General features: G+C 44.7%; 1 long non-coding RNA gene across 7 annotated transcripts in view; it reads right to left on the bottom strand.

The window, feature by feature from the left end:
• Positions 1 to 1,347: 1,347 nt before the first annotated feature.
• The window catches only part of LOC126929567 (uncharacterized), a 65,666-nt gene continuing 40,254 nt past the window's right edge, over positions 1,348 to 26,759 (bottom strand). For 2 of the 7 annotated variants that reach the window (XR_007717218.1, XR_007717219.1), the window contains exons 3-5: positions 7,082 to 7,345; positions 5,150 to 5,261; positions 1,348 to 1,590 (exon numbers count right to left, since the gene is read on the bottom strand). This is a non-coding gene — a long non-coding RNA (uncharacterized LOC126929567). Of the gene's footprint in view, positions 1,591 to 5,149; positions 5,262 to 7,081; positions 7,409 to 9,277; positions 9,399 to 26,759 lie in introns of all 7 variants that reach the window. The other 5 variants (XR_007717221.1, XR_007717222.1, XR_007717220.1 and 2 more) reach the window with 5 other exon arrangements.

Raw genomic sequence — 26,759 nt, 5'->3', positions numbered from 1 at the left:
TGGGACCTAATACACAAAAGAGCTGCTGCAGAAGAAACAACCAACAGAGTCAACACACAGTCTATAGAATGAGGGAAAATATTCCCCAACTATGCACTTGAAAAACGTCTAATATCCAGGGTTTATCATAAAGACCTTAAACACATAAAATCAGGAAAAAAAACCCCAACTTATAAATGGGCAAGTGACATGAGCACACACTTAAAGGAAGGTGTACCAGTAACCAATGAGAACGAAAACATGCTCAATCTCACTGATTATCAGAGAAATGCAAATCAGAAACATACTGAGATACCATCTCACACTGGTCAGAACGGCAATTATGACACACAGTCCACAACAACAGAGGCTGGTGGGGCAGATGAGCAAAGAAATGCAGGTTCACTGTAGGGGGAAATGCAAACTACTTCAGACTCCCTGGAGAGCAGTGTGGAAATGACATTTCTCAAAGAACTTAAAAAGAGAACCAGCACTGGAATCCGACTCCTAAGGATCTACCCAAAGGAAAATCCTTCCATACAAAACACACATGCACTCGTATGGTATGTTCATGGCAGTACTACTCACAATGGTAAAGACATGGAATCAGCCTTGGTGCCCATCAGCAGTGGATCAGAGAAAGGAAATGTGGTACATACACACCACGGAACACTACACAGTCATAGAAAACAAATCCATGCCCTTACCAGAAACCTGGACAGAGCCGAAGGCCATTATGTCAAAAGGCAAGAACAGAAAACCAAAATTTTCAAAACAGCTACAAAGGTCAGTTGTGAATATTGTCTCCACAGAGAAATCATAAGTCTGGAGCTCACAGAGATGCCAGACACTGCAACTTCATTATGATGCTACGTTTACACAGATCAAATTGTCCCTTGGACCTGCAGGTTATACGCACATACCCTACGGCAATGAAATTGCTGTCCCATGTTGGTAACATTCATTCTCACCAGAGTGAGATGATATCTCAGTGTGGTTTTGATTGACTTCTCGTGAGGATCAGTAATGTTGATTCAGAATCTTTAACCTGTGCATCCATCTCAGGTCTTCAGGTCCTTCGCCCAGTCTTACACGTCAAATTGAAACAAGTTCACAATAACTTGGCAAACATCTCTAACCACAAGCAAAATGTAAGTCAAAACCACACTTAGATACCATTTCAATCTAATTGGAATGAGTATTAAAATGAAAAAAAAAAAAAACAACAAAACATCGAAAGAAAGGGAAACACTGGTGTGTTTTCAGAGAGAGAGACACTCTTCTCCACAGTTCGTGAGAAGGTAAACTAGCACACACACTACAGAAACCTACTTGGAGGTTCCTCGAAACCTTAAAAGACTCCAACTACCGTTTCAACCAGCAATTCTACTACTGGAAATACACTCAAAGCCATTGAAATCAGGACACCAAAGATCGATCTACCCACCCATATGGATTCCAGCACTGTTCCCAAGAGCCAGTGTAAGCATCAACTTACCTGCTTATCCACAGACAAAGGGAGAAAGAAGCTGCTCCACATGTACACACTGGGATACTCTTCAGACACAAAACCACAATGACATCATATCGTGGGGAACCACACGGTTGCACCTGGAGAACATGATGGTAAATTAAATGAGCAAGGGGGAGAGAAACAAACCTTGAGTCATCTCACACATGCAGAATCTGAGAAACTATCTCAAAGACCTGGCGAGCACAATATTGGTTTGCAGAGATTGGGGGAAAAGAGGAGTAATGGGCAGGGATTGCAAATGGGAAAATGAGAGGAAGAAAATTCTGTTGTTTTATTCCAGTGCAGGGTGACCAGGGTTAACGGTATCGGCACATCACTTTCAACGCAGCTTGACAGGAGAATACTGAAGGTTCTCACCATAAAGGAATAAACAATGGGAAAATGTAACAGAAACACTAAGTACCCTGATTTCATCATTCCACAATGTATGCATGGACCATACTGCCCCACTCTACCCTCTCATTGTATTGTTCCTTTACTATGCAACACATTTGTTGCAAGAAATAGAAATAGGCGATGCTAATATTCATGTGGGACCATGAAGTGCCCTGAGTTTCATCCTCAGCAATCCTGAGACATCTAGACTACACTGGACACATCACACTTCCTAATTTCAAATTTCATGGAAAAGCTAGGGACCTGCTTCCACATAGAGCAGAGTAACACAAGAGAGGACCAAGAAGTAAAATCACACACTGAAAACTATCTAACATAGAACCCATAAAAGTAAGCAAAGGGAAAAGGACACCCTATTCAATCAAGGTTGCTGAAATAAGTGGCTAGCCATGTGCAAAAGAATAACACTAGGTCCCTACCTCTCACCAGACACAAAAAAGAACTCTACATGAATGAAAGATTCCAACGGAAAAACTCAAAGTATTAAAATCTTATGAGAAAACTTGTGAAATATCCTTACCCACATAGGCTTTGGCAAATCATTTAGATGGCTAAGTCCTGAAGAGTAATGGCAATAAAAACAGAAATTGACAAGTCAGACCAAATACCTGAAGGAGCTGCTGCACAGCAAAAGAAACCACCAACAGAGTAAACAGACAGCCTACAAAATGGGAGAACATGGTCCCAAACTGTGCATCTGACCAATTCTAATATGCAGAATCTACAAGGCCCTTCAACAAGTCAACAAGGGAATATCCCATTAATAAATGGGCAAGAGGCATGAACACGCACTTCTCAAAAGTCAATGTAGAAGCAACCAACAAATAGGAAAACATGCTCAAACTCACTCATTATCGGAGAGCTGCCAATCAAAAACATGACGAGGTGCCATCCCACGCAGGTCACAATGGTGAGGACCACACAGACAAGGAACACATGCTGGCGAGGCAGTTGAGGAAAGGAAACACTGGTATGCTTTCGAGGGGGATGAAAACTAGTACAGACACCGTTGAAAGCTGATCGGGGATTTCTCAAAGAGCTGCAAACAGAACTACCATCTCACCCAGTAAGCCCACTCCTGTGCATCTACCCAAAGGAATATCAATCCTTCAATCCAAAAGATACAGGCACTTGAATGTTCATGACAGTATTATTCACAATGTCAAAGACATGGAATCAACCTAGCCATCAACAGTGGATGAGAGGCCGGCACAGTGGCTCACACCTGTAATTCTAGCACTTTGGGAGGCTGAGGCAGGTGGATCGCTTCAGTTCAGAATTTGAGACCAGCCTGGGCAAAATGGTGAAATCCCATCTCTACAATAATAAAAAAATTAGCTGATGTGGGGGCAGGCACCTGTAGTCCTATCTAATCCAGAGGCTGAGGTGGGAGGATCACCTGAGAACAGAAGACGGAAACTGCAGGCCACTGTCGTAAGTGAACTAAGTCCCAAATAGAAAACCAAACGCTACATGTTCTCACTTATAAGCAGGAGTTAAACTTTGAATGGACTCAAACATAAAGAAGAGAACACCAGACACCTGGAATGACCACCAGACCAATAAGAAAAACAGGGGAGGGGGAACGTGTGCTGAAGACCCACCCTGTGGGCCCTCTGCTCACTGCCTGGGTTACGGGGTTATTGGGACCCCAAGTCTCAGTGTCATGCAATCAACAGATGTAACTAACTTGCATATGTACCTTTTAAGCTATAATAATAAAGAATGCACTGAAAGAAAAATCCAAGGTGAGAACCGAAGAAAATAATAAATGAAAAAACAATCTGTAGATATCCAAACAATCCATGACTGTCATAAACACAGAATGAGGACCTAAGTGACACAATGTGGCAGCCAAATACTCTATCCAACATGTTATGTAGGGAACACATTTTTCAAAACCCCAAAAAGATACAATGGGAAAGGGAGGGTATGGTTCAATTATTGATTTTGAGAAAACTGAATATCCACAGGCAAAATACTGAAATAGGACCCTTATAATGCACGATACACAAAATCAACACAAAATAAATTAAAGACCTAAACTCAATCTTGAAACTGTAAAGGTCCTCTAAGAAAACATAGAGTGGGTGTATATTTTAGGAAACACTGTATCTAAGCAAACAGGCTGCAAAAGGTAAAAAAGCATCACAACACTAAAAACAAAGTAGGGAAACTACACCCATAGACAATGCAAGGCTTGGCTCCGTGTGTGTGTGTGTGTGTGTGTGTGTGCGTGTGCACACACGTTTTTCTGTTTCGTGGAAGTGGGGTGTTGAACACAAAAATCACTGTTAACATATGCAACTATAACCATATGAGACTAGGGACACTTTAAAAAGTCTACAGGGAAAAGGAAACAAACAAAAAAGAGGAATCCTAAAGACTGGGAGAAACGATAAAAAATCCTAACCCTGAAAGAGGTTGTTATCTAACACATACAATAAACTGATATGACTCAGTGAAAAACAACAACAACAATAAAAACAACAAATATCCAAGGTAAAAGGATCTAAGTAGACCTGAGTGAAAAGAAGTCAGAAAACTGACTCATAGGTGACAGTTCCTCAATATCACTAATCCTCACAAAAACATGAATCAAAACCATAACTGAAATCAAAACCATCTAATTTCACCTAGAATGAGTATCACAAAAGACAAAAATCAAAATTGTTGAAGGCAATGGTCAGTGTAGACTTACAGAAAAAAATAATCTTCTACACTCTTTGTGAATGAAAATTACTGTACACACTACAAAAACTTTTGGAAGTTCCTTAAAAAAGTAAAAGGTAGGCCAGGCACGATGGCTCACACCTGTAATCTCGGCACTTTCGGAGGCTGAGACAGGTGGATCACCTGAGGTCAGGACTTCCAGACCAGCCTCACCAACATGGTGAAATCCCATCTCTACTAAAAATACAAAAATTAGCTAGGCATGGTGGCAGATGCCTGAATTTCCAGCCAGTTGGGAGGCTGAGGCGGGAGAATTGCTTGAACGCAGGAAGCGGAGGTTGCATTGAGCCGAAATCACGCCACTGCACTCCAGCCTGGGCGACAAGAGCAAGACTCTACCTTTAAAAAACAAAAACAAAAAAACTAAAGGTAAAAGTACAACTGCCACTCCAGCTTACAATCCCACCACTGGGTACATGTTTAGAGAAAATGAAATCCCTGTGTTATCTGCCTTTTCATGTGTCCTGAAGCACTAGTCACAACAGCCAAGATGTGGAATCAACCTACCTGTCTATCCACAGATGAAGGGATAAAGGAACCACAGTATATATACACAAGGAAACACACATCAGCTGTAACACTTCAGGAAATCATGTCATCTGCAACCACTTGGAGAAACCTGGAAGACAATTAGGTGAAATGAAACGAGTCTGTTAGGGAGAGACCCATGCTGCATGACATCAGGCATATGGAATCCAAAAAACACTGTCTCCTAGAAAGAGAACTTTCAACAGGGGCTACTAGAGGCTGGGGAGAGCAGGGAGCCTGGGCAGGGATTGGTAACGGGTACAGAGTGACGCTCAGAGACGAGGAATCCATTCTGGTGTTCTATTGCACAGCAGGGTGACTAGGGTCAACAGAATCTAGAAAAATTTTTCAAAATCAGCAGGAAAATACGGTTCTGAATATTCTCTCCACAGAGAAAAAATGATGATGGAAGATCACAGACATGCCAGATACGATGATTTCATCATGATTCTATACATAGATATCTCAAAATGTCCCTTGCACCTTGGGTTGTGTGTGTGTGTGGGTATAATCTATACTCTATAGAAACAAACTGCCATCAAATGTTGGTAGTATTCATTCTAACCAGAGTGAGATGAAATCTGAGTGTGATTTTCACTTATGCTTTTGTGTGCATCAGCAATGGTGGGAATCTTCTCTTTGACCTGTGCATAAATCGCATGTCTTCAGGTCCTCTGCCCAGTCCTACACAACAAATTAAAAACAAATTCACAATAACTTAGCAAGTACCATTTATACACACACAAAAATCAAACACACACTCAGATTCCATCTCACTCTACATGCAATGGATGCTACAAGAAAAAAATTGAAAAATATCAAAAGATAAAAAAAATCACAGATCTTCAGAGGAGGCACTTGTCTCCACACCTGGTGGAAAATGGAAAATGGTGAACTAGCATGCACACTAAAGAAACCACTTGTATGTTCCTTGAAATCCTAAAACTACAACTACCATCTTATCTAGTAATTCTATTACTAGGTATACAAGCACAGCACATGATCAGGACATGGAAGAGATGATCTGTCATCCCAGGTGGAATTCAGCCGTAGGCACAAAAGCCAAGGTAAGAAATCAGCCTCCCTGTCCATTCACAGATGAAGGGATGAAGAATCTCTAGTGCACAGACACAATGGAATACTTCTGGGCCATCAAACTTCACGGAATCCTATCATTTCCAGCAACATGGCTGCACCTGGAGATATTCTGTTCAATCAAATCAGAAACGCAGACAAAGACCATGCCTGCATGTTCTCACTTATGTGGGAGCTGAAAAATGTAACTCACTGAGGTGAAAATACAGTAATGGTCACCGCAGGCTAGGTGGAGGAGAGGACATCAAGGATTGGCAATAGGTACACAGAGAGTTACAGGAGAGGAATACATTCTGGTATTCCAGTCCAAAGCAGGGCGACGATACTTAACAACATGGTCGTGCCGTTTTCAAAAGAGCTACCAAGGAGGATACTGAATGTTCACACATCGAAGATATCAAACCTATACATGGTCACAAGCATGGGAAACTCCCTGATTTTCTCCATACTCAAGGTATACAAACAAGTATCACAATGTCCCAATGCACCCCTAATTCTGGACATAAAGTATGAAACAAATGTTTTATGAAATATTAATGATATACGGCTAGAAATTCCCATGGAACCACCAAAGACCCAAAGAACCTGAATATGCAAATCCTAGGGAATACAAACTGAATTGGAGGCTGCACACTCCCCAATTTCAAAATACATGTAAAACCTCCACTCATCCAAAGACTATAGTAGTGGTATAAAAATGAATCCATGAAACTAGGGACATAAGAGAACCTAAACGCACACCTGTATGCAGTCAACACATTTTTTTTCAAAGGAACGCCTAGAAGATGCAATGAGGCTGGGTGCTGAGGCTCACACCTGTACTCCCAGCGTTTTCGGAGACTGAGTCAGGCAGATGACTTGAGGTCAGGAGTTTCAGACCAGCTTGGCAAAAATGGTGAAATTCCATCTCCAGTAAAAATACAAAAAATACTAGTCATGTGTGGTGGTGCACACCAGCAATCCCAGCCACCTGGGAAGATGAAGCACGAGAATCTCTTGAAGCAAGGAGGCAGATGTTGCAGAGAGCTGAGATCTCGCCACTGCACTCTCGTCTGGGTGACAGCATGAGTAGGACTGCGTCTCAAAGATAAAAAAGATGAGATGAGGAGTCAGCAGTCTGTTCAGTTGAGCAGTCTGAAACGACTGGATAGCCACGTACAAAACAATGAAATAAGACTTTGATGTTATACAATACACAAACATAAACTCAACATACATTAAACCCTAAACACAAGACCTAACAGCGTAAAACTGCTACAGGAAAACACAGAGTGAGCTTAAGTTTAGGAAAACCTGAATCTAAGCTCACAGGATGTAAAAGCAAACAATAGAAAAAAAGAAAAACAGAAAAAAACCCACTTTGAACAACAGAGGTCAAAAACTCTAGTTTTTGTTATTGACCTTATCTTACAAAAACAGTCACTGCTAGCCAGGCACAGTGGCTCACGCCTGTAAACCCAGGACTTTGGGAGGCCGAGGTGCACAGATTGCTTGAGATCAGGAGTATGAGACCTGCCTAGCCAACATGGTAAATCCTGTCCCTATCAAAATACAAAAATTAGCTGGGAGTAGTGGCACACACCCGCAGTCCCAGCTACTCAGGAGGCTGAGACAACAGAATCGCTCGAAGCCCCGTGGAGGTTGCAGTGAGCCAAGATTGTGACACCCTACTCCAGCCTGGGCAACAGAGTGAGACTCCGTCTCAAAAAAAAAAAAAAAGAAAAGGTAAAACAAAAAAATCACAACTAAAACAATCAAGAAATAAAAACACAAAACAGCCTGAAGAAGTTCTGCATAGTAAAGAAAACAATGCACTAACCAACACTCAGAAGGCATTCTTCAGACAGAAAGGATATTACGAGGAATCATGTATCTAAAAGCGGTTGTTATCTGACATCTTGGAGGAACGAACACCCCACTGAGGAGCAAAACACCCAAAACCAAGTAACCCAGCCATAACTGGGCAACAAACCTGAACAGACATTACTGAAAAGGCAATATGCAATTCACTAACAGGAAAAAAAGGTGGTTCTCACCACTGCTAGTCATCTCTAAACTGTAAATGATAATCACACTCAGATACAAACTCACTCTAATTCTAACAAAAAATAAAAACCAGTTATTTCAAACGAATGCCCCAGGGAAACCTGCATACACAGATACTCTTCCACACTGTTGAGAGAAATCACCATTACCATAGGTACTACGAAAACCACTTGGAGCTTCCCAAACAATCACAAAGCTAGCTACCACTTCATCTAGCAATTCCAACAATGCGTATCTACTTATGGACAGAGAAATAACTACATGGAAATCATAGCTGCCTTCCCAGGTGGAGTGAAGCACTACTCACAATAGCCAAGGGCAGATCACCTGAGGTCAGGGATTTGAGATCAGCGTGGCCAACATGATGAAACCCTGTCTCTACTAAAAATACAAAAATTACCCAGGTATGGGGGAACACACCTATACTCCCAGCTACTCGGGGAGCTAAGGAGGGAGAATCCCTTAAACACAGGAGATGAAGGTTGCAGTGAGCTGAGATGGCGCCACTGCACTGTCCAGCCTGGGCAACAAGAGAGAAACTCCGTCTCCAAAAAACAAAAACACAAACACAAACACAGGTAAAATAATGGGTTTCTCAGTATCACTGTTTGAGATCAACTCATCTCAAACATGTAAATGAAAACTACACCCTGGCACCATCTCAATCTAACTGATATGAATATTGCCAAAAAGAAAGATTGTGTTTGAAATAAGGCAAAAGCTGGTGAAAAGACAAAGAAAGTGATAATCTTACACACTGCTGGGTGGAACTTTAATCAGGATGTGCTCTAGGAAAAATAGTAGAAGGTCCCTGAACAAATTAACCATACGCCTAACATATAATGTCATCATCCCATCTACAGCCATCCATGGAAAGCAAATGAAATTTGTATGCTGGAGACAAAGCTTCCTTCTCCTCTTTCTTGACATGCTACTGACAATAGCCAAAGGATGGAATCAACCTACCTGTCCATCCACAGATGAAGGGATGAAGAATTTCCAGGACACAGGCACAATGGAATACTTTTCAGCCATCAAAATTCAGGGCATTTTTCATTTCCCACAACACGGCTGCACCTGCAAGATACTATGTTCAATCAAATCAGAAAAGCAGAAATAAGAGAAAGATCAACCCTGCATGTTCTCAATTATGTGGGAGCTGAAAAATTTAACTCACTGAAGGTGAAAATACAGTAGTGGTCACCACAGGCTGGGTAGAGGAGAGGACATGGGCAAGGACTGGCAATAGGTATGCAGAGAGTTAAAGGAGAGGAATACATTCTAGTATTCTACTCCACAGCAGGGTGACTGTGTGTAACAATATGGTCGTGTCTTTGTCAAAATAGCTACCAAGGAGGATACTGATGTCCACACCTCAAAGATATAAGACCTATACCTGATCACAGGCACAAGTAACTCCTTGATTCTATCCTTATGCAAGGTATACAATTATCACAATGTCTCACTTCACTTCTAATTCTGGACATGTGGTATGAACCAAACTTTTTATAAAATGTTAACTATACACAGCTAAAAATTCACATGGACCCACCAAAGACCCTGAATATGCAAAGCAATCCTAGGAAATACAAACTAGATTGGAGGCTTCACACTCATCTTCAAATTACAAGTAAAAGCTCTACTTACCCAAAGACTACGGCAGTGGCATAAAAAGAAACCATGCACCTCTGGACATAACAGTACCTAAACACACACCTGTATGCAGTCAACACATTTTTCCTCAAAAGAACGCCTACAAGATGCAACGAGGCTGGGTGCTGTGGCTCACAAATTAAAACCTAAACACATGACTCAAAAACATAAAACGCCTACAGGAAAACAGAGTGAGCTTAAGTTTTGAAAAACCTGAATCGAATTAAAATAGTTCGAAAAACAACAAAAGGAAAACACTTCCAATAATAGAACTCAAAAATTTTGGTTTTTATTATTGACTGTATCCTACAAGAATAATCACTGTGTGACTGGGCACAGTGGCTCACACCTGTAATCCCAGCACTTTGGGAGGCCAAGAGGCGGGTGGATCACAAGGCCAGGAGATCAACAACATCCTGGCTAACACGGTGAAACCCCGTCTCTACGGATTCACAGCCGAATTCTACCAGAGGTACAAAGAGGAGCTGGCACCATTCCTTCTGAAACTATTCCAATCAACAGAAAAAGAGGGAATCCTCCCTAACTCATTTTATGAGACCAACATCATCCTGATACCAAAACCTGGCAGAGACACAACAAAAAAAGACAATTTGAGACCAATATCCCTGATGAACATCGATGCAAAAATCCTCAATAAAATACTGGCAAACCGAATCCAGTAGCACATCAAAAAGCTTATCCACCATGATCAAGTGGGCTTCATCCCTGGGATGCAAGGCTGGTTCAACATATGCAAATCAATAAATGTAATCCAGCATATAAACAGAACCAAAGTTAAAAACCACATGATTATCTCAATAGATGCAGAAAAGGCTTTTGACAAAATTCAACAGCCTTTCATGCTAAAAACTCTCAATAAATTCGGTATTGATGGAACGTATCTCAAAATAATAAAAGCTATTTATGACAAACTCACAGCCAATATCATACTGAATGGGCAAAAACTGGAAGCATTCCCTTTCAAAACTGGCACAAGACAGGGATGCCCTCTGTTACCACTCCTATTCAACATAGTGTTGGAAGTTCTGGCTAGGGCAATCAGGCAAGAGAAAGAAATCAAGGGTATTCAGTTAGGAAAAGAAGAAGTCAAATTGTCCCTGTTTGCAGATGACATGAATGTATATTTAAAAAACCCCATCATCTCAGCCCAAAATTTCCTTAAGCTGATAAGCAACTTCAGCAAAGTCTCAGGATACAAAATCAATGTACAAAAATCAAAAGCATTCTTATACACCAGTAACAGACAGAGAGCCAGATCATGAATGAACTTCCATTCACAATTGCTTCAAAGAGAATAAAATACCTAGGAATCCAACTTACAAGGGATGTAAAGGACCTCTTCAAGGAGAACTACAAACCACTCCTCAGTAAAATAAAAGAGGACACAAACAAATGGAAGAACATACCATGCTCATGGATAGGAAGAATCAATATTGTGAAAATGGCCATACTGCACAAGGTAATTTATAGATTCAATGCCATCCCCATTAAGCTACCAATGACTTTCTTCACAGAATTGGAAAAAACTGCTTTAAAGTTCATATGGAACCAAAAAAGACCCTGCATTGCCAAGACAATCCTAAGCCAAAAGAACAAAGCTGGAGGCATCACGCTACCTGACTTCAAACTACACTACAAGGCTACAGTAACCAAAACAGCATGGTACTGGTACCAAAACAGAGATATAGACCAATGGAACAGAACAGAGTCCTCAGAAAAAATACCACACATCTGCAGCCACGTGATCTTTGACAAACCTGAGAAAAACAAGAAATGGGGAAAGGATTCCCTATTTAATAAATGGTGCTGGGAAAATTGGCTAGCCATAAGTAGAAAGCTGAAACTGGATTCTTTCCTTACTCCTTATATGAAAATTAATTCAAGATGGATTAGAGACTTAAATGTTAGACCTAATACCATAAAAACTCTAGAAGAAAACCTAGATAATACCATTCAGGACATAGGCATGGGCAAGGACTTCATGTCTAAAACACCAAAAGCAATGACAACAAAAGCCAAAATTGACAAATCAGATCTAATTAAACTAAAGAGCTTCTGCACAGCATAAAAAAACTACCATCAAAGTGAACAGGCAACCAAAAATGGGAGAAAATTTTTGTAATCTACTCATCTGACAAAGGGCTAATATCCAGAACCTACAAAGAACTCAAACAAATTTACAAGAAAAAAACAAACAACCCCATCAAAAAGTGGGCAAAGGATATGAACAGACATTTCTCAAAAGAAGACATTCATACAGCCAACAGACACATGAAAACATGCTCATCATCACTGGCCATCAGAGAAATGCAAATCAAAACCACAATGAGATACCATCTCACACCAGTTAGAATGGCAATCATTAAAAAGTCAGGAAACAACAGGTGCTAGACAGGATGTGGAGAAATAGGAACACTTTTACACTGTTAGTGGGATTGTAAACTAGTTCAACCATTGTGGAAAACAGAATGGCAATTCCTCAAGGATCTAGACCTAGAAATACCATATGACCCAGCCATCCCATTACTGGGTATATAACTAAAGGATTATAAATCATGCTGCTATAAAGACACATGCACACGTATGTTTATTGTGGCACTATTCACAATGGCAAAGACTTGGAATCAACCCAAATGTCCAGTAGTGACAGATTGGATTAAGAAAATGTGGCACATATACACCATGGAATATTATGCAGCCATAAAAAAAGATGAGTTCGTGCCCTTTGTAGGGACATGGATGCAGCTGGAAACTATTGCAAGAACAGAAAACCAAACATTGCATGTTCTCACTCATAGGTGGGAACTGAACAATGAGATCACCTGGACACAGGAAGGGGAACATCAAACACCGGGGTCTATTATGGGGAGGGGGGAGGGGGGAGGGATGGCACTGGGAGGTATACCTGATGTAAATGACGAGTAGATGGGTGCAGCACACCTACATGGCACATGTATACATATGTAACAAAGCTACACGTTGTGCACATGTACTCTAGAACTTAAAGTATAATTTAAAAAAAAAAGAATATTAGAAAAAAAAAAAAGAAATCCCGTCTCTACTAAAAATACAAAAAAATTAGCCAGGTGTGGTGGCAGGCACCTGTAGTCCCAGCTACATAGGCGTGTGACGCAGGAGAAGGGCGTGAAACCGGGAGGCAGAGCTTGCAATGGGCCAAGAGGGCAGCCGCACTCCAGCCTGGGTGACAGAGAGAGAGACTCCATCTCAAAAAAAAAAAAAAAAAAAAAAGAAAAAAGAATCATCACTGCAAACTAAAATAACAATCAGTTAAAACAAACAAACAAACAAAAACCGAAAAACTACTGCACAGTAAAGAAATCAATGCACCTACCAACACTCAGAAGGCATTCTTCAGATAGAAAGGACATTATAAGGAATCATGTATCTGAAACTAAGACACCATTGAGGAGAAAACACTAAAAACCAAGTAACCCAGCCTAAACTGGGACACAAACCTGAAGAGACATTACTAAAAAGACAGTGTGCAATGCACTAACATGTAAAAAGGTGGTTCTCGACATTATCAGTCATCTCTAAACCATAAATGAAAAGCACGCTCAGATAGAGACTCATCCTAATTTGAACAATTAAAAGAAATCAATTATTTCAAACAAATTCCCCGGAGGAAGTTGTATACACACTCTCATACACTGTTGGGGAGAAATATACAGGCACTATGAAAACCTCTTGGAGATTCCCAAACTATCAAAAAGGAAACTACCATTTCATCTGGCAATTCCAGCAGTGGGTATACACTTAGGGACAGTGAAATCACTGCATGGAAGCCGCAGCTGCCTTTCTAGGTTGAGTGAAGCACTATACACAATAGCCAAGGTATGCAATCAACCTATCTGTCCATCAACTGATGAAGAGATGAAGGAACTTCAGCATACAGACACAACGAAATACGCCCCATCAACAAACATCGATGACAGAACGTCCATTGCGGCAACACGGATAAACCTGGAAGACATTATATTCAATGGAATCAGCCAGGCAGGGAAAGACAAACACTGCATCATCTCACCCATGATGAGACTAAAAAAGAATTATCTAATGGAAAGTGAAAGTATAATAGTGGTTATCAGATGCTGGGGGGAGGAGAGGGCATGGGCTGGCATTGGTAATGGGTACCAAGTTGCACTTCCAGGGGAGGAATTAATGCTGGTGATCTACTCCACAGGAGGGAGACTACAAGTAACAATATGGTAGGATCTCTTTCAACAGAGCTAGAAAGGAGAGGAACAATGAAGGTTCACATCACAGACAAATAAAAACTAGACATGGGAATAGATATGCAAAACACCCTGACTTCATCATTCCTCAAAGTACACAAGTAAAAAAAAAATCCCACTGTACCCCCTAATTTTGGACATGTATGACAAACCCAATTTTAAAACTATAAATGAACAATGGCAAACTTCACACAGAACCATGAAGACCCTGAAAATCCAAAGCACTTTCCAGAAATAGAAACTCACTTGAATGCCTCACGCTCCCCGACGTCAAATTTCATCGAAAAGCTATACTTACTGAGGCAGCAAGGAACTGGCATAAAAATAGAAACATATGCCATTGGACAGTATCAGGCAGCCAACAGACAAACCTGAAAGTACTTACAGTCAACAGATGTCTCAAAAGGCCAGGCGTGGTAGCTCACGCCTGTAATCCTAGCGTTTTGGGAGGCCACAGCGGGCGGACCACTTGATGTCAGGAGTTTGGGATCAGCCTGGCCAACATGGTGAAACCCTGTCTCTAATAAAAATAGAAAAATTAGCAAGTGTGGTTACATGTGCCTGTAATCCCAGCTACTTGGGGGCTGAGGAGGGAGAATCGCTTGGATCCGGGAGGCAGAGATTGCAGTGAGTCGAGATCACACCACTTCACTCTAGCCTGGGCAAAAGAGCAAAACTCCGTATCAAAACAAACAAACAAAAAACCCAAACAAAATGGGAAACGGCTAGTCCACTCTGTAAATGACTTTAAGAGAACTGGAAACCCACACACAAAACATGGAAACCTCCTTCACTTTATCTTTTATCCTTATGCAAGGTACACAAGTACTGCAATGTCCCCAATGCACCCCTAATTCTGGACATGCAGTATGAACCCAACTTTTCAAGAAATTTAACTGTACAAAGCTAAAAATTCACATGGAACTACCATAGACTCTGAACATGCAAAGCAATCCTAGGGAAATACAACCTTGTTTGGAGGCCTCACACTGCTCAATTTCAAATTACATGGAAAAGATCTACTCATCCAAAGACTATGGTAGTGGCCTAACAATGAAACCATGTGGACATAACAGAACCTAAACATATATCTGTATGGAGTCAACACATTTTTTTCAAACACCTGGAAGATGCAGTGAGGAGGGGAAGGTCTGTTCAATTAATGAATCTGAAAATACAGGATATCCACATGAAAAAGAATGAACTAGGACCCTTATGTTACACAATACACAAATACCAACTCAAAATAAACGAAAACCTAAACACAAGACCCGAAAGCATAAAACTTCTACAGGAAAACACAGAGTGAGTGGAAGTTCAGAGCAACTTCATCTATGCTCATAGGTTGCAAAAGGAAAAAACAGTTGGGAAATATATGGAAAATACACTAAAAGTCAATGCAATGCATAAAAATTGTGATTTTTCTTTCTTGCCTGACCCAAAATCACTGCTAACAAAAGGAAAACAACACATGAAAAAGAAAACTCAAGAACTACAGCATGGTAAAGGGAGCAATGAACCAATCAACAATGAGAAGGCATCCTTCATATAGGGAGGGCATGATGAGGAATCATTTATCTGAAAGAGGTTGTTACATGGTATGCACAGGAAACTAATGCTACTAAGAAGTGAAACATGCAAAACCAAGTAACCCAGCCAAAGTTGGCCAATGAACCTGAAGAGACATTTGTCAAAAGTCCCAGCTACTTGCGAAGTCGAGGTGAGAGAATCACCTGAGCCTTGGGGAGGTGGTCAAGGATGCAGTGAGCCGAGATCACACCACTGCACTCCAGCTTGAGCAAACAGAGCCAGACATGATCTCAAAAGAGGAAAAAAGAAAAGACAAGAAATAAACTACACAGAGAAAGACAAACATCGCATTCTCTCACTCAGGAGGAATCTAAAAATCTTATTTCATAGGACTAGTAAGCATAACTGTTCTTAACATGGGTTGGGGTTCAAAGGTGGGGCACGGTCAGGGATTGGAAACAGGTATAAAGTTACATATTCCATGAGAAGAATGAAACCTGTAGTTCTATTTCACAGCAGCAGGGTGAGTAGGTCTAACATTATCAGAGTGTACTTTTCAAGAAAACTAGAAAAGAGGATTCTGAATGTCTTCACCTCAAAGGAATAATAATTCTATGAGGCAAGAGATATGCTAAATACCCTGATTTCATCACCAAACAATGCACCCATGGACCAAAGTGTCTCATTCTACCCTCTGGTGGTACACATTTACCGTAGGGTAAATTTTTGTAAAGAAATTTAATGAAACAGGCTGAGCATTATGGCTCACGCCTGCAACCCCGGCATTTTCAGAGGCTGACACAGGCACAGCACTTGAGGCCACGAGTTCGAGACCAGCCTGGCCAACATGGTGAAACCCCATCTCTACTCAAAATACAAAAATCAGCTGGGCACAGTGGTGCTCATCTATAATCCCAGGTACTCGGGAAGCTGAGGCAGGAGTATCACTTGAACCCAGGAGGCGGAGGTTGCAGTGAACCAAGACTGCGCCACTGCACTCCAGCTTCAGTCCAGGCAACAGAGTGAGACACTGTCTTGAAAAATAAAAAAAAAAATAAAAAGAAGACATTCAAGGGATCAACCAACATGAAGAAATGCACAACCTCACTAATCATCAGTGAAATGCAACTGAAATGCAACTCACAAACACAGTGAGATAACATCTCACGTTGGTCAGAATCGCCATTTTTCCAAAGTCAAAACAACATGCTGGCGAGGCGGCAAAGAAAAGGGAACGCTGCTACATTCTTGGGGAACGTGAAAACAGGTTTGCACTGTGGAAACCAGTTTGGAGATTCTCAAGGAACTTAAAACAGAACTACCATCAGACCCAGCAATTCCACTACTTGGTATCTACCCAAAAGACAGTAAATCCTTCTATCAAAAAGACACAAGATCTCGTGCATTCATGGCCGTGCCATTCACAAGAAAAAAGATGTGGAGCACCCTAGGTGACCAGCAACAGTGGATTCGACCTTTTTTTTTTTTTAAATGTGGTGCATAGACACCACAAAATACTACGCAGCCATAAGAACACACAATCATGTCCTAAGCAGCGTGGATAGACCTGGGGATTATCATGTTTAGCAAATCAAGGCAAGAACAGAAAACCAAACACTGCATGTTCTCACTTATGAGTGGGAGCTAAACAGTGAATACATTCGAACATAAAGATGCAAACAATAGACACTGGGGACTATCAGATGAAAAAAGGAGGAAGAAAGGGGGTGTGGGTAGAAGAAGCAACTGACTGGCACTTTGTTCATTTGCCTGGAAAATGGGGTCAGTGGCCACAAGCCTCAGTGTCATCAAATGTTCACATGTAAATAACCTGCAATTTAATCAAAATAAGTCTATTATTATTATTTTTTTAAACAGGGTTTCCCCAGGCACAGTGGCTCCCACCAGTACTCATGGCACTTTGAGAGGCTGAGGCAGGCAGATCACTTGAACTCAGGAATTTGAGAGATGTTTGGGCAACATGGCAAAACCCTACCTCTACAAAAAGTGTAAAAAAATTAGTGGGGTGGCTGGGCGCGGTGGCTCAAGCCTGTAATCCCAGCACTTTGGGAGGCCAAGACGGGCGGATCACGAGGTCAGGAGATCAAGACCATCCTGGCTAACACGGTGAAACCCCGTCTCTACTAAAAAAAACAAAAATCTAGCTGGGGGAGGTGGCGGGCGCCTGTAGTCCCAGCTACTCGGGAGGCTGAGGAAGGAGAATGGCGTAAACCCGGGGGGCGGCGCTTGCAGTGAGCCAAGATCCGGCCACTGTACTCCAGCCTGGGCGACAGAGCGAGACTCCGTCTCAAAAAAAAAAAATTAGTGGGGCATAGTGGTGCACACCTGTAGTCCCAGCTACTTGGGAGGCTGAGGTGGGAGGGTCACTTGAGCCCAGGAGGTCAAGGCCGCAATAAGCCAAGATCACAGTGCTGCATACCAGCCTGGGTGACAGAGCAATAACCTGTCTCAAAAAAAAAAAAAAAAAAAAAAAAAAAAAAAAAAAAAAAAAAAAAAAAAAAGGATTAGGATATATTATAGATAGATAGATAGATACATGGATGATAGATAAAACAAAACCCAAAACCTACAGTCATCCAAGCAATCGGTGACTGGCATAAACACAGAAAGACAACCAAATGGGCCAGAAGTGGAGGCTCACGCCTGTAATCCCCACACTTTGGGAGGCAGAGGAGGGCGAATCACGAGATCAGGAGATTGAGACCATCCTGGCTAACACAGTAAAACCCCATCTCTACTAAAAATACAAAAAATTAGTCGGGAGTCATAGCAGGCACCTGCAGTCCTAGTTACTCAGGAGGCTGAGGCAGGAGAATGGTGTGAACCTAGGAGGCGGAGCTGGCAGTCAGCCAAGATCACGCCACTGCACTCCAGCCTGGGTGACAGAGAGAGACTCCATTTCAAAAAAAAAACAAAAACAAAAAAAAACAAAAAAAACAGACAGACAACCGAATGGACAAAATAAGGGAGCCAAGTAATCAATCCAAAATTATATTTAGAGCACACATTTTTCAAAAGCACACCAAAGGCACAACAGTTGAGAAAACTGTGCACGTGCACAAGATTGAAATAGCACCTCTAAGTCGCCCATACACAAAAATCTATGAAAAATAAATCAAACAGTTAAATTCAATCTGGAAAGCAAAACACTCCAAGGAGAAAACATGGCATAAGCATACATTTTGGGGTAACTTGACCCTATCCACACAGGTTGCAAAAAAGAAAAAGAAAAAGAAAAGGAAAAAATATGGGGAAAATACACACAGACAATAAAATGGCTTAACGATCACTTTTTTTGGATGGGACACTGAAATCACTGCCAACAAATGCAAATATAAACATGACAGACTAAGTACAACATTAGAGCCTCTGTGCAGGAGAGAACAAATGAATCCAAAGAGAAGGCATCCTAGACCGGGCATGGGGGCTCACGAGGTCAGGAGTTTGAGACCAGCCTGGCCAACATGGTGAAACCCTGCCTCTAGTAAAAATACAAAAATTAGCCTGGCATGGTTGTACACACCTGTAATCCCAGCTACTCAGGAGGCTGAGGCCGGAGAATTGCTTGAACTCAGGAGGTGGAGGTTGCAGTGAGCCAAGATCGCACCACTGCAACTCTAGCCTGGGTAACAGAGCAAGACTCCATCGGAGTCTGGTGCAGGGGAAGGGGAAAGAGAAAAAACAGAAAAAAAGAACAGCATCCTAAAGGTGAGAAGAAAAGTTTGGGGAAACATACAGCCGATAAGGCATTGTTTTCCAAAAGGCACAAGCTACTAACGTTAGTAACTAGCAAAAAAAGACTAACCAAAAGAGAAACGAGTAACCGATCCAAAATTGGGCAAAGAGGCTGAATAGACTTTTAGCCAAAGAAGACATAAGACTGACTCTATCCTTACGAAAACGTGGTTAACATTACTAATCCTGCAAAAAATCGAAATCAAAACCATACGCAGAAAGCATCTCACTTATTCACATGAATATGACAAATAAAAATACAAACACAAATGCTGATGCCAATTTCCAGAAAAAAAGAAGTGTTTATGGGAGGGTCAATTACTATATACACTCTGGAAAGCAGTTGCAGATTTCTCAAAAAACTGAAAGTACAATACCATATGATCTATTCATCCCACTACTAGGTATAGAGTCAAAGCAAACCAGGATTTTGAACAGACATCTGTCTTTCCATGTCTATTACATCACTATTCACAATAGCTAGGATGATGGAATCCACCTACCTCATTATCCACAGATGAAGGAATAAAGAAAATGTAGTACATATATACAATGATATATTCTCCGGCCATAAAAAATAATGCAATTTTCATTTAGGGCAACACTAATGAACCTAGAAAACATTCTGTTAAATAAGCCAAGCACAGAAAGACAAACACTGCATGACCTCACTTACATTGAATCCAAAAACTTAACCTTCAAGAAGCAGAAAGAACAGGAGTGGTCTCCCGAGGCTGGGGGAAGGAGGGGAAATAGGAGGGATTGGGGATGGAAACAAAGTTACAGTTAGTTGGGAGGAATACATTCTAGAGTCCCCTTCCACAGCTGCGTGACTCTGGTTAGAATGTTGTTTTGTATTTTCCAGAAAAAGCTAGAAGGGAACAATTTTGAGAGGTCTTACCACAAAGAAATAATACCTGTATGAGGGAACAGTTATGCTAAGTACCCTGATTTGATTATCACCCAAAATATACATATACCAAAATGTCCCAGATGAGGCTGGGCAAGGTGGTTCATGTGTGTAATCCCAGCACCTTGGGAGGCTGAGGTAGGCGGATCATCTGAGGCCAGAAGTTCAAGACCAGCCTGGCCAACGTAGCAAAACCCTGTCTCTACTAAAAAACACAAAAATTAGCTGGGCATGGCGGCACACACTTGTAATTCTAGCTACTTGGGTGGCTGAGGCACAAAAATCACTTGAGCCTGGGAGACAAAGGTTGCAGGAAGCCAAGATCATGCCATTGCACTCCAGCCTGGGCAACGGAACAGAACTCTGTCTCAAAACAAACAGAAACAAAAAAAAAAAGTCCCAGGATACCCTCTGCTTATGTGCCTTATTACAGACAAAACATTTAAGAAGTATAGGCCAGGCGCAGTGGCTCACGCCTATAATCGTAGCACTTTGGGAGGCTGAGGCGGGCAAATCACAAGGTCAGGAGATCGAGACGAGACCATCCTGGCAAACAGGGTGAAACCCTGTCTCTACTAAAAATACAAAAATTAGCTGGCCATGGTGGCACGTGCCTGTAGTCTGAGCTACTTCGGAGGCTGAGACAGGAGAATCACTTGAACTCAGGAGGCGGAGGCTGCAGTGACTGAGATCATGCCACTGCACTCTAGCCTGGGCGACAGAGCAAGACTCTGTCTCAAAAAAAAAAAAAAAGAAAAAAAAAGAAAACAAACAAAAAACCAAACAGTGGGCGGGCACGGTGGCTCACGCCTGTAATCCCAGCACTTTGGGAGGCCCAGGTGGGTGGATCCCAGGAGACTGAGACCATCCTGGCCAACATGAGGACACCCCGTCTCTACTAAAATACAAAAAAAAAAGTTAACCAGACGTGGTGGCACACACCTTAGCCCCAACTACTCGGGAGACTGAGGCAGGGGAATCGCTTGAACCTGGGAGGTAGAGGTTGCAGTGAGCTGAGATCATGCCACTGCACTCCAGCCTGGGAGAAAGAACCAGACTCCATCTCAAAATAAATCAACAACTAAAAATTAAAAGACAAATATGTAAAAATAACAACCAAACAACAAAACAGTGGAGTTTATCCAAAGACACAGAGACTTTTAGAACTGGGAAAAAGGACCCTATTGGGCTCTAGGAGACCCACACCCTGCTCTCGGGGTCACCGTCCCCTACCCAGAGGCTACTGAGAGAGTCCAAGCAAAGAACAGGTAGCTCTATGCACATGGGGCACCCCGTGCCCAGGCAACCTGCTTACATGTGGGGAAACTGAGTCTCAGAGGGGCAAAGGTATTGTCCAGGTCTGCTTGCCCTGTTTCCAGGGCCCATGCCCCCATGCCCTGCCCTGCTCACCTCCCAATCTCCGAGCACCACTTGGCATCTGCAGCCACGGCAGCCCTGGCGTACACATGGTAGTAAGGTTCCTTGGAGGCCGAGGGCAGCCAGACACAGAGGCCAACAATGACCAGCACCAGGACCACGACCAGCAGACCCAGCACCACTAACTTCTTCATGGCTCTGCTGCATCCACAGGGCAAGGAGCAGGGTCAGGACCAGCCTCAGACACTCCCTGGCCTCTCTCCAACAGGGAACAGTCTGAAGTCAGGCCTCAGAAACACAGGCCCAGTGTCTCCTTCCCGCCTCCCAGAATGTGTGCATGCTGTCCAGCGCCGGGGATGTGCACCTCCGAGGAGGAGCAGAGGAAGGGAAGGAACAGAAGCTGCCAGAGAACCCATAAGCTTACCTAGTCCCAGAGGGGACAAGAGGCCAGCCAGGGGGTGCCCAGCAATCCTGGGGGCAGTGGAAGGTGTCTACATAGGGTGCAGGACAGGCAGGCCTCTCACAGAGGTCCAGCCTGGCCAGGAGGATGGGGAGGCTGACATCACAGGAGCAAGGAAGCGCACGGTGACTCTGCACGGTAACTCAGCCTGTCACCAGGTGACTAAAGTTCACGCAGCCCTGGGAGGGCCCCTGGAGGGAGGTATTGTGAGCTGGGGAATGGGGTTCCCAACTCCCAGCCTCAGTTTCCTCCAAATGGCACTGTCTGCCCACGATCCCTCCAGTGAGCCCCAGGCTGGGTCCCCTTCTGCCTCTCCCTGTCCCTGTTCAGAACATCTGAACTCACAGCCAGTGTCCGGGAGATGCCTCTGGAGATGGTGGAGCAGTGGTGTCCCTGGCACCAGACCGGAACGCAGCCTAAGGGGCCTCACCACACCCTGCTGTGAATGCCAAAGGTGTGTTCTGGGAACATGGCCTCAGGCCCTGAGTACAGACTGGTTCTGCTGCCCATCCAAAAACATTAGCACCCCAGGCCCAAGGAAGAACCTGAACAGCCCAGAAAGGCAGGGCCCAGAGCGGGCCTGAGCTGGCCCAAACTCACACAGCCCAGCAGTGCAGGCTTGGCCACTTGGTAACTGCCCCAAGCTACTGCATGCTTCTGACCAGCCCACCAAGAACTCTGAGCCAGGAACAGCCGTGGGCCCAGCCCAGGGGACCTTGGACAGTTCTATTCCCCTGTGGCCTTCATCTGCCAAGGATATGGGCCAGAGGCTCCACGAGTCATGGCTGCCTCCCCTGCTCCTGGGCCTGCTGTGCCTACAGTGCCGGAGAGCCCCTGCAGCCTCCACCTGAGGTCTATTCCATGCCCATTAACACCTACCCCACAATCATCCTTCCAGGCTGCCCCAGCTGACAGAAGGGGACACGAAGGCTGACCCAATATTGCTGCCTGCCTGGGTCACACAGGCCTGTCCTATCACCCACTGTTCTCAAATGGGCTCTGGACAGAACCCACCACACACACAACTGTGAGATCCTCAATAGCCCTAGGGTGGAGGTGCTATGACCAAGCCCTTTCCCTGGCTGTTCCTCCCCCTGAACATCAGGGTGACTGGGAAAATGACGGGGCAGGAACCAAGGCCCCATGACCTGTCCCTGAAGGCTAGACAGCAGACAGGAACCTCAGGGGATTTGGCCCTGCTAAGTGGCTGCACTCCATGGCAGTCAGCTGGGAGGGGTCTAAAGTGGAGAGTCACAGGGCTCCGTCCCCTGCCCTGGCCTGCTCAGCAGTTTCCTCTCTGCCTGAGAGCATATGAGACATGCAGGATTCTCAGCAGCAGGTGGGCAGGAAGAATGTCTGAGTGGGCAAAGGATGGTCCAGACCCCTGTAGCTGACCCCAAAAGGAAAACCCTGGGCTGGGGAAAGTAGGGAGACAGAGAGCTGCCTGAGATGGGGCACAGAAGAAGTGTGGCAGCAGCTGCGGGTTCCAGAGAGGGGAGAGAGGAGGGGAGGCACTTTATCAAAGGTCATGTCAACAGAGGTAGGGCCTACAGAATGAAGGAGGCTTTTCCTCGCACGCTGAGTGTGTCGCATTCTGTCCCAGTCAGCCTTCTACCGGCTGAATGCAGAGAGGGCACCAGGGGGAAGTGGATCTGGGGAAGCCATGTCACCCAACGAAAGACTGCAGGGGCTGGCCTAGAATTCTTCTCCAGACCCCACAGCTCTTGCCCTGGGCACATAAGGTAGTGAGTTCCCAGTCGCCAGAAATATGCAAGCCTCACTCACCCAGAGACACTGACTCTGGTGTCAGTACCACACACTTCCAACACACGTGCAAGCACATGCGCGCACACACACAACTGAGCCTAATCTAGGCTGAGCAGAGCAGCTTCCCATGATGCAGCAGAGGGAGGAAGACGTAGACATGGCAGCCAGTCTGAAGTTTCCTGGTTAATCCTTCAACCCAGCTTGATGGCTTTGTCACCACAACCCCAGAGCCACAAGGCTGAAACCAGAGCATAGCCCCAACCCCATTCACAGGCAGGAAACTGAAGCTTAGACAAAAGGCATTTACCGAGATCAGCTGGCCCCAGGAGGTCTCAGACCTGAGGGTGAGCCCAGCCCCCAGCATGGAGTCACTACCCCTGGGTATGAGAACGCACAGATCTCTGGGGCTTCCCCAGGCCTGTCTACACCCCTGGACCGGATGCTTACCACCCAGACCTGGAGTTGGAATCTGTCTCCCACACTGTCTACGCTTGCAGCGCAGAGTTAAGAATTGGAAAAAACACCCCTTCAGTAAGATTTAATAACCCCTACCTGCTGGAAACCTGTTGAAAGAACTATATGTATCCCTACAGAGAGCTGAGAGGTGGCAGGCGCTCCCTGGTGTTGGGCAATGACCCCTCGCACAACCAGCCCTGTCCCACCCCAATCCACAGCCACACAAAGAGCCCAGGAGCCGGAGAAGCATGGCTCAAGGACACAGAGTACCCCAACCCCATCACAGCTCTGGCTCTACTCCAGTGCTGACTACCCCCATCCACACTCAAGGTTGCCAGATCCTCCCAGGCCTGTTTCTTCATGCTGCACTCTTCCCTTCTTTTTTTCTCTCTTTAGGCAGAGTCTCGCTCTGTTGCTCAGGTTGGAGTGTACTTGTGCAATCTGGCTCACTGCAACCTCTACCTCCCGGGTTCAGGCGATTCTCCTGCCTCAGCTCCCGATTAGCTGGGACTACAGGCGTGCACCACCACACTCAGCTGATTTTTGTATTCTTAGTAGAAAAGAGGTTTCACCATGTTGACCAGGATGGTCTCGACCACTTGACCTCTTGATCCGCCCCGCCTTGGCCTCCTGAAGTGCTGGGATTACACGCATGACCAATGCACCCGGCTCACTCTTCCCTCTTAATTCCAAGAAGCCACGGCTCTCTCAAGGGCTTATTCGAATAAGTCAGGTGACTCCCCCCAGCCCTCCTTCACCCACAGGCATACCTCACTCAAACCCACTTATCAGCCAAGAAACAAGAGGCCCCCCCGCCCAGCCCAGACGAAGTCGGATAAAGAACCCAGGGCTCTGTCCACCTGTGGGATCCCTCTGAAGGATGAGCCCACAGGAGTCTTGCCCCCTTCACCCTAAAGTGCAACTCACTCCTACTTCACAGGTGCATAAACCGAGGCTCGGAGAGGAACAGGAGCTGCTCTAGAGCGCAGCAAGCATATGGCACAGCTGAGAATGGAACTCAGACCTCCAGACACTCCCGGGAGTCCCCTGGCCTGAGCTTCCCCACCTATAATGTCCAGCAGCTCAGAGAGGGTGAGTGGCTCCTCTGGGTCACACAGCGCTTGGGCATAGCCAGCTGTTCTCACTCGCTGGCTCACCGGACTCTGGATCTGGTCGTCCAGCAGCACATCAAAACCAAGCAAAGATTCCCTGCTGTGACCCAGTTCCTCTCCTCCCCGCCTCCCTCAGTAACCTGGCAGTGCAGGGGAGGCTTTAAAGGCACAAGAACTGCTGTAGGTGGGACAAGGGCTGGCTCCTGGTCCCATCCCTGGGGCTGTGTGATCTGGGACAGCTGCAGGTCTGAGTCCAGTGGGGTCTCAAACCCTGAATGAGAGACCTGAGCTCTGAAGGCCTTGGTGGAGCTGAATGAGGCCGGGTTTCAGCGGAAGTCAGATTAGACTGAAGGTTCCCTGGGAGATGGGGCCACAGAGCTGGGGTGCAGCCAGAGATGTCCACGCCAGGAGGGGTTGGAGATGTAAACATCTGAGACCCCACAAGGTCTGAGGAGCCTAGATCACCTCTACGACCCCAGGGCAAGAGATACCTTTCCTAATAGGCCCTCTCCCCAACTTGCAGGGCTACAGGCAGGGCTCTAGGAGCTGTTACTCCAAGGACCCCCCTCACCTGGACTGAAGGGAGTCACATGATCCAGAAGGGTCCTTCCTCAACCCCCAATTTCAGGGTTCTGAGCAGACAGGCTGACGGAGGATCCCAGACAGTAGAAGCAGGGGGATGAGGCCCATCCATCCATCACGCCCTTACCTGCTCTGCCCCATTCAATGAGATGGGGTAGGTGCCCTCACAGGGCTGGCAGGCCCAAGCCTCTCAGCCCTCAGATCGAGGTCCACACATGGTCAGCAACCTGCCAGAACTGTCACTCTTAGCAAGGCACATGCTTAAATTCCTTCTTTCATTCCATCATTCATTCTCCCATCAAATCCCGGCCCCTCCAGATTCTTCTCTCAAGGAGCCCTGGGCAAGAGAGCTGGGCATGAGACAGTATAGTCACCCCAAGGGAAGGGCCCTAGGGAAGGGGCAGACACCAGAATAGGGGCCTTGGGAATCCAGCCCCAGCTGGGATTGGATTTGGAGAGCACCTGCCAGGTGGAAGGAATGACCTGAGCCTAAAGGCCAGGAAATGGAGCCTTTTCCAGGAGTGAGGGTTACAGGGGACTTCTTGACCACCCTAGGCCCTTCCTGAGC

Source organism: Macaca thibetana, chromosome 10, assembly GCF_024542745.1.
Source record: "Macaca thibetana thibetana isolate TM-01 chromosome 10, ASM2454274v1, whole genome shotgun sequence".
Classification (NCBI taxonomy): Eukaryota; Metazoa; Chordata; class Mammalia; order Primates; family Cercopithecidae; genus Macaca; species Macaca thibetana.
The sequence above is the reverse complement of the archived record's forward strand: the minus strand, read 5'-3'. Positions and strand labels throughout refer to the sequence as shown.